At 42.0% G+C, this 11,684-nt stretch overlaps 1 pseudogene; it reads left to right on the forward strand.

Annotated features, from left to right (window-relative positions):
* The window catches only part of LOC119578368, a 4,009-nt pseudogene extending 272 nt beyond the window's left edge, over positions 1 to 3,737 (forward strand).
* Positions 3,738 to 11,684: the final 7,947 nt, after the last annotated feature.

Here is an 11,684-nt window from a genome sequence, read left to right on the forward strand (position 1 = left end):
TCTAAAACATTTTTCATCTATAGCATTTCCTTCGCGGAAAGTAAAAAAAAAAAAAAAAAAAAAAAAAACAGATTAATTGCAGGTTTCTTTCATAAGTAGGCAGAAGTGAAGTTTAATGTGTTCACTGAAAGTTCATTGTGTATTAGATTTCTGTTCCATATTTTGTGAAAGTAAATCAGTTTTTTTTTTTTTTTTTCTGAGACAGTGCTAAAGAGAAAGAAGAGTCCAAAAATCATAACTGACACATTTTCAACAAAGTTACAGTCATGTTTATTATAAAATCATGCATTGGTACTAATTAGTACTATAGGTATCAGTCTCCTTACAGTTGAGTAAGTTTGGCACTTCATCTTTTATTTAAAGATAATGAGAAGGAAATTATCTCTTATCCTTGTTACTCACTTGATACTTGAGCTTTTTCTTTTCACTAGGATGTTCACCTATTATCATCATCATCATCAGTCAGTACTGCACCCCACCTCATGCTAACTTTTGATACCTTGTCAGTAATTTACCCATGGTCAAATGTCAAGGCAAAAACATTTGAGTTGGTGTTTATAAATATAGGATTGGTTCATGTTGGTATGCATCATTTTCTGGGTCATCCCTTCAGTGGATGGCCAAAGGCCCAAGATAGTAAAAAAATTTGTTTTTTTGTAATCTTTTCTTTTAAATTTTCGAAAGATTAAACATTACTTCAGTCAAAACAGTAATTCTTGGAAAACTAGATCAAGCCTGAAATTTTTAAACCTTTCTTAACCGCCCATTTCAAATAGTCTTTTATTTTAATTAATTTTGGTTCACCACATAGTTTATCCTAAAAAAAAAGCCTCCTGATCTCACCTTTTGCCCTTTTCTTTGATTTCCAGAAATATTTTTATTTTTATTTTATTTTAATGTTTTATAAAACCTTTGCCACCATTCAATCACCCTTTTTTTGTCTTTCAAATGACCTTGTAATCTTCTTTCCCTTACAATACCAACCCTTTCTTTTTTTTTCACATTTACCTTTAAAAACCTCCCTCCCCCCGTACTCCTTTTCCCTTTTTGATGCGTATCTTCTTTAATTCAGATGTTAAATTGAATTCCCCCCCTTTCCAAGGCGGAAAGTATCTCTTATGCTTATATTCATAGATATACTATGATATTATTTTTTTTAAAACTGATATTTAAACATGTATAAAAACTTTTGGTATTTATGGCTGTAAAAATTTAGGGTTTTTTTCAAATTAAACCTGCCCAAATTTTTAATTTCCCCCGGGGGGGATTTTTTTTTTTTTTTTTTTTTTTTTTTCAGGGGGGGGGCAGAGCAAGGGAAAATTTTCTAGCATTCTAAATAAAAGTCAAACCTAAATTTTTAATTATTGGTGATATGCTGATTTCAATTGATATGGTTCCATGAGCTATCACTCTTTAGTATGAGTTAAGGAATCTTTGATACATGAGTTGTGTTTTAACTAATATAATATGTATAGAATTTGGAAGATATTCTATTTGAAGCATTTTAAGGTTGAACTGTTTATGCTGAGATCTTTCTTTTAACCCTTTTTATTATTTTTTTGGGTAGACAATATGTGTACAATCATAAATCCGTACAAAAAGAGCTTATGGGACTGGTAAGGAAGAGGTAGGCAGGTTGATATGACCTATGAAAGTGAATCATTAGATTATTCTATGTCCTCTTCCTATTCCACCAGTCATATGATTGATATTGGAAAAAAGTCTGCAGTAGTACTCAACCCCCCAAAAAAAATATAACAATTTTTTACTAAAAACAAGCTTTGCATTTGAACCTCTACTTACTCTGAACTTTCTTCTTCAGGTACAATTTTTGAATAGCAGCAATGGTTCATATGTTTTTGATGAAGAAATAGGCATAACTAATAAACCCAAAAGAATAAAGGAGGGAAGAAAAAGCCTTGCATTTTTGTGGGGGCCCAAGGAACTCCGAAAAAATCTGCCATTGGTAAAAAATCTTTTCAACACAAGGAAAATTCCATGAGGGACTAAATGTGATGGAATGTGGGTCAAAAAAGAATTTGTTGAAGAATATGATAAGCTGAATCATCTCTTGAGGGACAACTCCTAGAACCAAAAGAAGTAATTTTTGGCAGATTTTTCTCTGTATATTGCAGAGGTTATCCCTTAAGGTATATTTTTCATCAGTACTTGTACAAAAATAATTTGTACCTCTACACTAACCATGTTTTAGTATATAGAATGTACAATGGAAATTGAGAAAATGTATCTTTTCCATTCAGAGGAGAAGTGTATAAAATATTGTTTAACCAATTGCATATTGTTGGGTTGTGTAGTAAAGTTGTCTAGGGGGGGGGGGGGGTAAATACTTTTCTCTATCAAATATATGGCTAGTTTTTTGGTCTACTGGTTTAGTTGCTTCCTTTTGGTGATTCCTAAGGCAAGGCAGAGGCTTTATATGGATATAAGATAATATAGATGGGAGACTGATATGTGTGTGTGTGTGATATTAATATATTTCAAATATTTTAATTCACCCTTTTTTTGGGGAGATAGAAATATAAATACAAATACAAAGGTATATATGTGTATAGAGACAAAATATAAATATAAATATCATGATGTGTATGTATTTCCTATGTATATATACATATATCTGTGATGTATGATGATGTAGATTTATAATAAATATTGTATAATTTATAAAAATATATATAATATAAAAAAGGGATGTAAAGTTGATAAAAATATTATTTTTTTTTTAAAAGGTTAAAGTACCAAGCATAATTTCTGCTAATATCCATTTGTTATGTCCTTTTGCAGAGAAGATGATGCTCCTAAAAGCCAGACGAAAAACCCCATAAGCACTCAGGATGGAACTGTTCAAAAAGGCAGAAAAGAAACCTAAGAAGCTTAAAGACATTCAGAAGAAATCCAACTCCCAGACTAATAAAAATCACCAAGGTAAAACAAAGCAAGGGAAAAAGTCAAAATCACAGGCAGAACAAAAGAACCCGTCAGAACCAAGCCCAAAAAAGCCAGAAAAACAATGCAGAAATCACTACAGACAAGGAGCTGCCATCCCCCAGAAGAACAGATAGAAGGGGAAAAGGCAGTGACAGATAACAGAGAAAATTCAAAAATGCCCAAGAAGGAAAAAAGCAAAACAAAAAAGAGCAAGACAGAGAAAAGAGAGAAATCATCAGGCAAAAGCAATGCACCAAAGGATTCTTTCATGTCATTCAAGTTTGAAGAAAGTGATGTCATGACCCAGTTTGAAGGGGTGTGGGTGAAAAAGGCAGCTATTGAAGAGCTTGAAAGTGTAAAAAGAAAAAATCTGGAATCCATTTTTGCCAGTCGAACAAATGGAAACAAGTCAGAAAACCTCTCCAAGTCAGAAAAGATAACCTTTCACAAGTCCATGCAGAAAAAGCTAAAGGTGGAGCATCGTAGATTAAAGAATGAGCTAAAGAAACAAGTGTAACAGGAACAATAGTTGGATTAGATGAAAAATTAACTAGATTATTTTTTTCTTTGTGTGTGTGTGTGTGTGTGTGTGTGTGCGCGTGTGTGCGCGTGTGTGCGCGTGCGTGCGTGTGCGCGCATGTGTGCGTGTGCGTGTGTGTGTGCGTGTCTGTGTGTGTGTCTGTGTGGGGGGCACCTGCACACTTGTATTTGTATTTGTGTTTAAGTGTGAATGGGTATTGCATTGTTATTGTTAATGTACTCCCAAAATAAAATGTTGATTGACTTTTAAAGCCCCTTAATATTTTCCTGTTTCTTTTCTTTTCCAGTGAACAATACTCAAGTGTGTTAAAACTTAAAGAGTTGCTTATGCTTTTGTTCCATTTTCAGTAAGATTACATATTTGTGTTTAAGAACTTTTATTTTTTTTTAAGAAAATAACTTAGGTAATGATCATGGTTTACATCAAGGTTTTTCAGAATATGAGTTACAACCCAGTAGCAGGGTGTGAGGTGTGAGCTGGTTGTCATTGCACCCATGAACATGTCAAAATAAAATCTAAAATATTAATGAATAATGTTTATAATGAAGTCTCACAAAGGAATTGCAAAGTTCTTTTTATCAGTGGTCTTCCCCCAAGCCTTTCTCGTTCTTGTGGGGGGGGGGGGGGGCTAGGAGATGGGGACTAAGGCCCAAGAGGATCACCTCTTCCTTGGACCTCAACTATTTTTGCAGGATCTTTTCTTCCCTTACATACATACACGTGTGCACGCACACACACACACACACACACACACACACACACACACACACACACACACACACACACACCACACGCACACACACACATACACACATATATATGTATGTATTTATATGTGTATATATGTGAGCGACACGAGAGATGGACTTAAGGCGGATAATGAAAGCGGCCTTGGCTTTTGGCTTTATTCGCTACAAGGTGAGTGGATGAAGCTGAGCTCCTCCTGCCGAGGTATGGCGAATGTTCCCCTTTTATTCAGCGGCTACATCCTGGGCGGCGCTTGCTTCCGCGGCTGGAGTGTCAGGTTTATCAGACCGTGACGGGGGTAAGTCGCTGGGCTTGCTCGAGGGGGACATGTAGGTCACCTAGGAGGTCCTTGAGTGAACCAGGCTCAGGAGTGGAAGGTGCGAAGTGGCTGCTTCCTGTGATAAGGTGTACTCAGGAGGCAGCGACAGGAAGGCGCAGCCTTTGTTCAGCCAGGGACAGATGTGTAGTTCAGCCAGGGACAGATGTGCAGAGCACCACCTTCCGGATGTTGTTTATATCGCTCAGCCACGTACAAGGCTCGTCCTCGAGCCGTCTGCACGATCTGTAACGTTGAAATGGCAGAAAAATTACTGTGACGAGGCCAGCGGCCGCTGGTAGGTGGCAGGTCCCTCTCGTGCTTAACATGCTGTGAGGCAGAATGCAAAGGTTGCCATGAACGTCGACTGCCGGGTCCGAGTAGTAGCGGCGCGTCAAGTGCCACTGTCTGCCATTCGCAACCAGTTGACCAAGTCCAAACCTGTGCATGGCCAATCCCTCTGGTGGTGTGGGGGGGGGGGAGGATTAGTTGTTACCTTGTTCTATTCGTTCACCGAGGCGACGAATGGTGACCTTACGATAGATATAGAAGGAAAGGAAGACGATGAGGATGCCAAGAGGGGTAATGTAGACAGGGTAGCCTAAGGTAGTGTGATGTGAGTCAAGGAGGGAATAGGTATTTCATCAGGTTGTGGGAGTAATCGAAGGCTTGATCTTGGTAGTGTTACATTAAATTTTGGTAGTGGTAAGCTAAAAGGGGTGATCACCGGAGCACTTAGCCTGGAAGACATTAGTAAGACGCGTGTTGCTGGTATGGTAATTGAAGAAGTAGTGAGTTGGCAAGTGTGGGGTAGTACAAATGTGCCTGTGATAAGTGTCATTGGGTGCATCATGGCATTTAATAGTTGCCGTCGTAACTTGGAAGAAGTGTAGGACTGATACATCAGGTAAGGACAGGACAAAGGGATATGGTGAAAGGGGAATCTCGTCAAAAGTGCACTGGGAGTGCATGTTGATGGTAGACATGAGGGCACGTGAACAAGATGGAATGCTATAACTGGTTTGTGGTAAGGTGTGGGTGTAGCATATGAAACGACGGGGTGATGGCTGTAGACACCCATCAAGGAAGTCGGGATGGAATGGATAGGGACTGACCTTGCAGGGACTTAAGGATGATAGTGGGGGCAGAAGAGAGGATACATGGGGTACTTTTAGTAATGTGAGGAAAGGGGTGTATACGGTATGTTTGAAATGTGATTAAGGGTAGGAGGGGTATAAGGACGGACAGGCCACGGGGTGTCAGGTAAGAACGTAGATGGGTGTAGAAGAGTGTTGTGTCTCCAAGGTTAAAAAGGGTTTGGTAAGACATAGAGGTGACCTGGTTATGAAGTTATGCATATCATGTGGGGATATTAAGCCTGGGAGGACCTCACCACGGGCAGCCATTATTAGGTCTATACTGAAACGCTCTACATCACTCATGAAATAACGTAAAGCTAACTGATAAGAAAATACGCTAATACCGAAGTGGGTGAATCGTTGTACGTTAGTGATATCCTTGGATAAGGTATGTAACTGTTCCTCAATACTGGAGCATAAGGTGGAGAGTGACTTAACGTTCCTACTAATGTAATCTAATGCATGAACCGAAGAGTCAAATCTTGCAATGACGTTGTGTAGGGATGACTTATAGTCAGCAAGACGGCTGTTAAGGGTGTCCTCGTCAATGACACCAAAAAATGCGTGTGCAATATTTCCAACTGCGTTTATAAGAACCACGGCGAGAGCGTGAATGGTTACTGGTAGTGAATTTACTCAAATCATCTATTGTGGCATTCAGGATGTGAGTGTGAAGCTCTCTCTGTGTACCATTCAAGATTTTATCATGATATATGTATGATCTTAGCTCTTTGAGCTTGGCATGGTGAAATGTGGCAAGTGAAGAGAATAAAGGGGTGAGTACTACATTTATCTCTACATGATTAGTGACAGGGAAGGTTACACCAAGGTCCTCTATAATGGCGCCAGGGACGCTCCGTAGATTCGCGGGGAGATGGGCGCCACTAACAGCGAGAAGGGACAGGAAGAGACGGGACTCATCTGCAAGCATAGAGGACCTGGAGTCAGGTGAGGCACTGCAATCAGAGAACTGCTCTACAAAGTACTTACTAGCAAGCTTCAGTTGGTCAAAGTGGAACCATGTCTGTGACTCATCCTTTAAACTCCTGCAAAGTGCCTTGTTATTGCGACACTGTAGCACCCTGTAGGGCCCATCGAAGATAGGGGCTAACTTGGGATTTTATTCTCCTAAAGACTAGTGCACCCACTTCAATTGCCTTAAACCTTGCTATCTTATGTTGGTTTGCGATTATTTTGTCCCTGGATAAAGTTAGCTTTTCCTTGGCTAACGTAAAGGCTTTTTGCTGCCTGATAAGTAGTGTCTTGGCATAGTTGTCATCATAGTTGGGGTCTGGCTTCGCATCCAAAAGCTCGTAAGGGAGTGTTTTGTCCGTACCGAATAGCAGGAAATGGGGTATGTCACCGAGTGAGGAATGATAATTGCAGTTAATAGCTGATTGTACAATGGGTAAATAGAGGTCCCAGTCGTCATCATGGTCAGTAATCATAGTTCTCATTAAGTTTAAGATGGTCTTGTTCAGTCTCTCTGTAATACCATTGGCCTGAGGTCGGTATGGGAGGATATTAACCTTTTTGACATTCATTAAGCTACATAACTGTGAGAGGATCTTATTACAGAATTTTGTTCCATTATCGCTGCTGAGCTGCTGGGGGGACTGGTATCTGCATATGATATTGTTATAGAAGGCTCTAGCAATGGTGTGAGCTGACTTGTCCGGTACAGGAACAAGCTCACAGTATCTACTGAAGTTATCAATGAAAACTAGAATGTACCTGTTGCCCCTGGGGCTTGGTATAATCTGAAAGGTATCGCAAGATACCTTTTGGAATGGGAAGTCAGGGATATCATACAACAATGCAGGGGCAGGCTGATGGGTTGAGCCCTTGTATAATGGGCAGATACGACAACTCTTAACATGTCGGGAAACTCTCTGGGATAACCTGAGGAAATAGAATCTTGACCTAGCACGCTTAACGGCTTTGGAAGCCCCAGCGTGAGCTGCCTCCAATGACTCATGGGAGTATTTAAGGATGAGGGGAACAAGGCACTCAGGGATTACTAACTGTCTATAACTAATCTTTGTCTTCCTCCCCTTTCTCTTGGGCATGGACAATCTAAAGAGGAGGCCAGAGTCGTCCAGGTAAAAATCCTTAACCGGAAGATGGTTTCTTGGGGGTAAAGGGGTACTTGAGTTAGCTTCTAGACTTTTGATGATGTCCTTATACAAGCTGTCACTTCTCTAGGGGTGGGCAGTTATCAGAGAACAGGGAGTATACAGGTGCTCGAGATAAGGCGTCTGCAACCTTATTGCAAGGGCCAGGGGTATACACAATCGAGGGGTTGAACTCTAGCAAGGTATCCAAATGCCTGGCCAATCTACCATGGGGGTCCTTGCAAGACATGATATGGGTCAGTGGCTGATGGTCCGTTCTTACTTCTATATCATAGCTAGAATAATCTCGAAAATGTTTGAGTGACCATATAATGCTTAGCAATTCCTTGTCAGATGTCGAATAACGCTTCTCAGCAATATTTAAGACTCGACTTGCAAAAGCAATGGGCTTTAGCTTTCCCTCGAATTCTTGCATAAGTGCAGAGCCAATGCCAACGTTAGAGGCGTCAGTTGCTAAAAGGAAGGGCTTGGAAAAATCTGGAAAAGCCAATACCGGCGACTTAATTAACCTAGATTTGAGGGATTGAAATACAAAGTCCTGCTCCTTGCCCCAAACAAATTCGGAGTCTCTTTTAAGTAGCCGGGAAAGAGAGCTTGCAATAGAACCAAAATGGGGTGTTATTGTGAAGTCGGATGGGGGTAGGAGTTAGGTTAATCAGGTGGAGGAATGTCTCCCCTTCAGAAATGGAATAAAGTGCTGGCAAGATGGCAATTCCCTTAACACGAGATCCTTCTGGAAAGACCAGGCATGCGCCCTCGTTTACATGTGTTACAACATTCACAGGCATGTCGGTAAATGGAGGAATGGTGGTAATTTCCTTGACACGAAAGTGTAATGCGCTGTCTCCCATAGTCCATGAAAAGGGCCCAAAATGTGTAGTAGTAGCTGGGGTAGGACAAGGGGGGGCATTATGGGGAGGGGCAGCACGAGTATCTTGTTCCAAAGCTTGGGAGGTGGGAGGCTTACTTGGCACAAAAAGCGGGGGCTTCTCTGGCACCTGGGCTTGGGACGATGCTTGGGGAGGTCAGGGGGTTTGGGGTGGTGTTTGTTGAGGGGAATATCTTTCCCAGTTATATGGCTAGAAATTGAGTCGTTGTGGTACTTATGAGGGGGCTGGAGTGCATCATAACTGTTGCGATGAGTCCACATGGAGGAAGGCTGAACGAGGGAGAGAAACTTGCCATTAAACTTAATTCTGTTATTCCTAGGATCATGGACAATACCTGTACGCCAGAGAAACTCATGGCCCAGGAGGAGATCGCCAGGGACAGTATGGGACTCGGTAACGATAAATGGATGGAGAACGAAATCCCATCGAACTTAATGTTCAGCCTGGTTTCTCCTATTACCCTCAGACTGTTACCAGAAGCACCACGTACAGACCAGCGGGGAGGTTGGATCTTGAGATCTAAACCAAACTTTGACAAAGTTGAAGCGAACACCAGACTGACAGACGAACCACTATCTAAGAAGAACATTGCTGGTTTACCTTTGAGGCGTGCAGGAAGCAGAGGGGGGTCATTACAATGGCTAGAAGTAGCAGAGGCTATTAATTGAGTACGGAGTCCCATGGGCTTTGCATGATTTCTGCATCTGGGGAAGGGTCTGCTGGGGGGGTACCTTGGGGGTCTTCGAGAAGTTCCTCTAAAAAATGGCATGACTTTTGTGTTTTGTGGGGGCTACTTCCGCGTCTAGCTTTTGTTAATAAACCTTGTGTTATAGCACTCTGTTCTGTATAGTCTGCATTGATACCATGGGTGTCCATAAATGTTGTGGAATGGGCATACAGGAATGTTCCGGCAGTCGCGAGAAAAATGGCCATGATGTAAGCATTTGTGGCAGACAGACTTTTCAGGGATCCAGTTGGTAACAGCAGGGGGTCTAAAGAGAGCACGAGGGATTGGGGTGTTCTGATAAGGTGAGTTCGGGGTAGCAGCATAACGTCCTGGCATGCGGGGGTAGTAACTGGACCGAGGGTTAGGGCGGGCAGGTAAGGGCGGGGGGGCGGGTTGGGATGGCGTGTTGGCACACGAACGAGTTCATTGGAGGATTGGGGTTGGGGAGGAGGGGTCGGTTTTGCAGATAAAGCGTTGGTTACATGCACGTCATTGCCGGCAACTTCTTTAACTGCCTTAGAAAAAATGTCCGGTAGTTCAACAACGTTATCTATCTTTCCTATTTCACGCCAAACTTTCTCCTGGCACAATGGGGTGAGTGATGATGCAGTGAATGATGTGATGAAGTGAAGTAAAGCATATATTCAGTGTGAGATGCGGTATCACGAAATGCTCCTTTGATGTTTGAAAGGGAGTTGTCTGGGATGGAAGAAATCCACTTATTCACTGCAAGTCTAACGCGATTACAATGGGCGCGGAGGTCAGCGTAAGAGAATGACTGAGGCCGTAAGCTAAAAATCCTGGCGAGCTGTAGTACATGATCAACCTGAGAGGGCCTGAATAGAATGCCAAATTCTTGCTTAAACAATTCCCACGAGGGGTTAGGTTGTTGGTCAAAAGCATGAAACGCTTCCCTAACCTTTGGTGAGGTAAGGTCAAGACGGGAATGAACAGCATTTAAACATTTCTTATCGAAACCCGTTGTCTGATCTCGGTGTCCCCGTTGATACAATAAATTCCTCAATTTCCTTGATCAGGGAATCTATGTCTAGTTTCAAGCTGCCATCAAACTTGGTAACAACCGAATAGGGCTGAAGGAAGCTTGGGTTAGTGGTTGTGGAGGAGTCTGAAGGCATTGTGGAGAAAGGAAAATGAGGTGCACGGGGACGAGGGGCTGTAGGGGAAGGAGGAGGAGGAGGGTGTCTAACGTTATGTAAAGGAGAATCACTGGTGGAATGTGCAGTGTCGTTTGCTTGTTTATTTGTTAAAAATGTCTTTTCTATACCAACTATAGCTGCATCTATTTCCAAGATAGACTGTTCTCGGCTGCGTGTGAAAGGTCGTGTTTGTGTGATTGGACATATGCAGATAACAGCGGAGATCTGAGCGTAAGGGTAGGTTCAAGGCAAAAGGAATTATCAGTCCGAAGATGGACGTAAGGCGGATAAGTGAAAACGGCCTTGGCTTATTGGCTTATGCGTACAGGTGAGTGGATGCAAGTGAGCTCCCTTCTCGGCCGAGGTATGGCGAATGTCCCCTTTTATTCAGCGGCTACATCCGGGCGGCGCTTGCTTCGCGGCTGGAGTGTCAGGTTTATCAGACCGTGACGGGGGTAAGTCGCTGCTTGCTCGAGGAGGACAGTAGTCACTGAGGTCCTTGGAGAACCAGGCCGAGTGGAAGGTGCGAAGTGCTGCTTCCTGTTGATAAGTGTACATCAGGAGGCAGCGACAGGAAGCACAGCCTTTGTTCAGCCGGGGCACAGATGTGTGGAGCACCACCTGTCCGGATGTGTTTATAATATATAGTGTATGGTATAAATATATATGCTATATTGTCATAATATATGATAATATAATACACCTAAGTATTAATTATAACATACTTTGTTATCACACACACATGTGTGTGTGTGCTTGCCACCGACACGGAACTCCAGTTATCTTTCTCCGTGGAACAAAAATCGTGAAAACAATATTGTACAGAACAGTAGGAAAGAAACAATAGAAGTCTGAAAAGTATTAGAACAGGATTTAGGATTTCAGATTTCCATTGGAATATATGACTAGAACTGAGGAACCACCTTTTTTCTTGTTTTACCAAAATGAGATATTATCATGAAAGCATTTACATCACTAGAGACCCATCCTAAAAGTTTCAAAGCCAAATGCCTCTCCCAAGTCGGGGACGACAGCCAGCGGAACCTCTAACTGTTAATGAGGCCTCCCCTCGCTCGCGTCGGTTAC

Source organism: Penaeus monodon, chromosome 2 (genome assembly GCF_015228065.2).
Source record: "Penaeus monodon isolate SGIC_2016 chromosome 2, NSTDA_Pmon_1, whole genome shotgun sequence".
NCBI classification, from domain to species: domain Eukaryota; kingdom Metazoa; phylum Arthropoda; class Malacostraca; order Decapoda; family Penaeidae; genus Penaeus; species Penaeus monodon.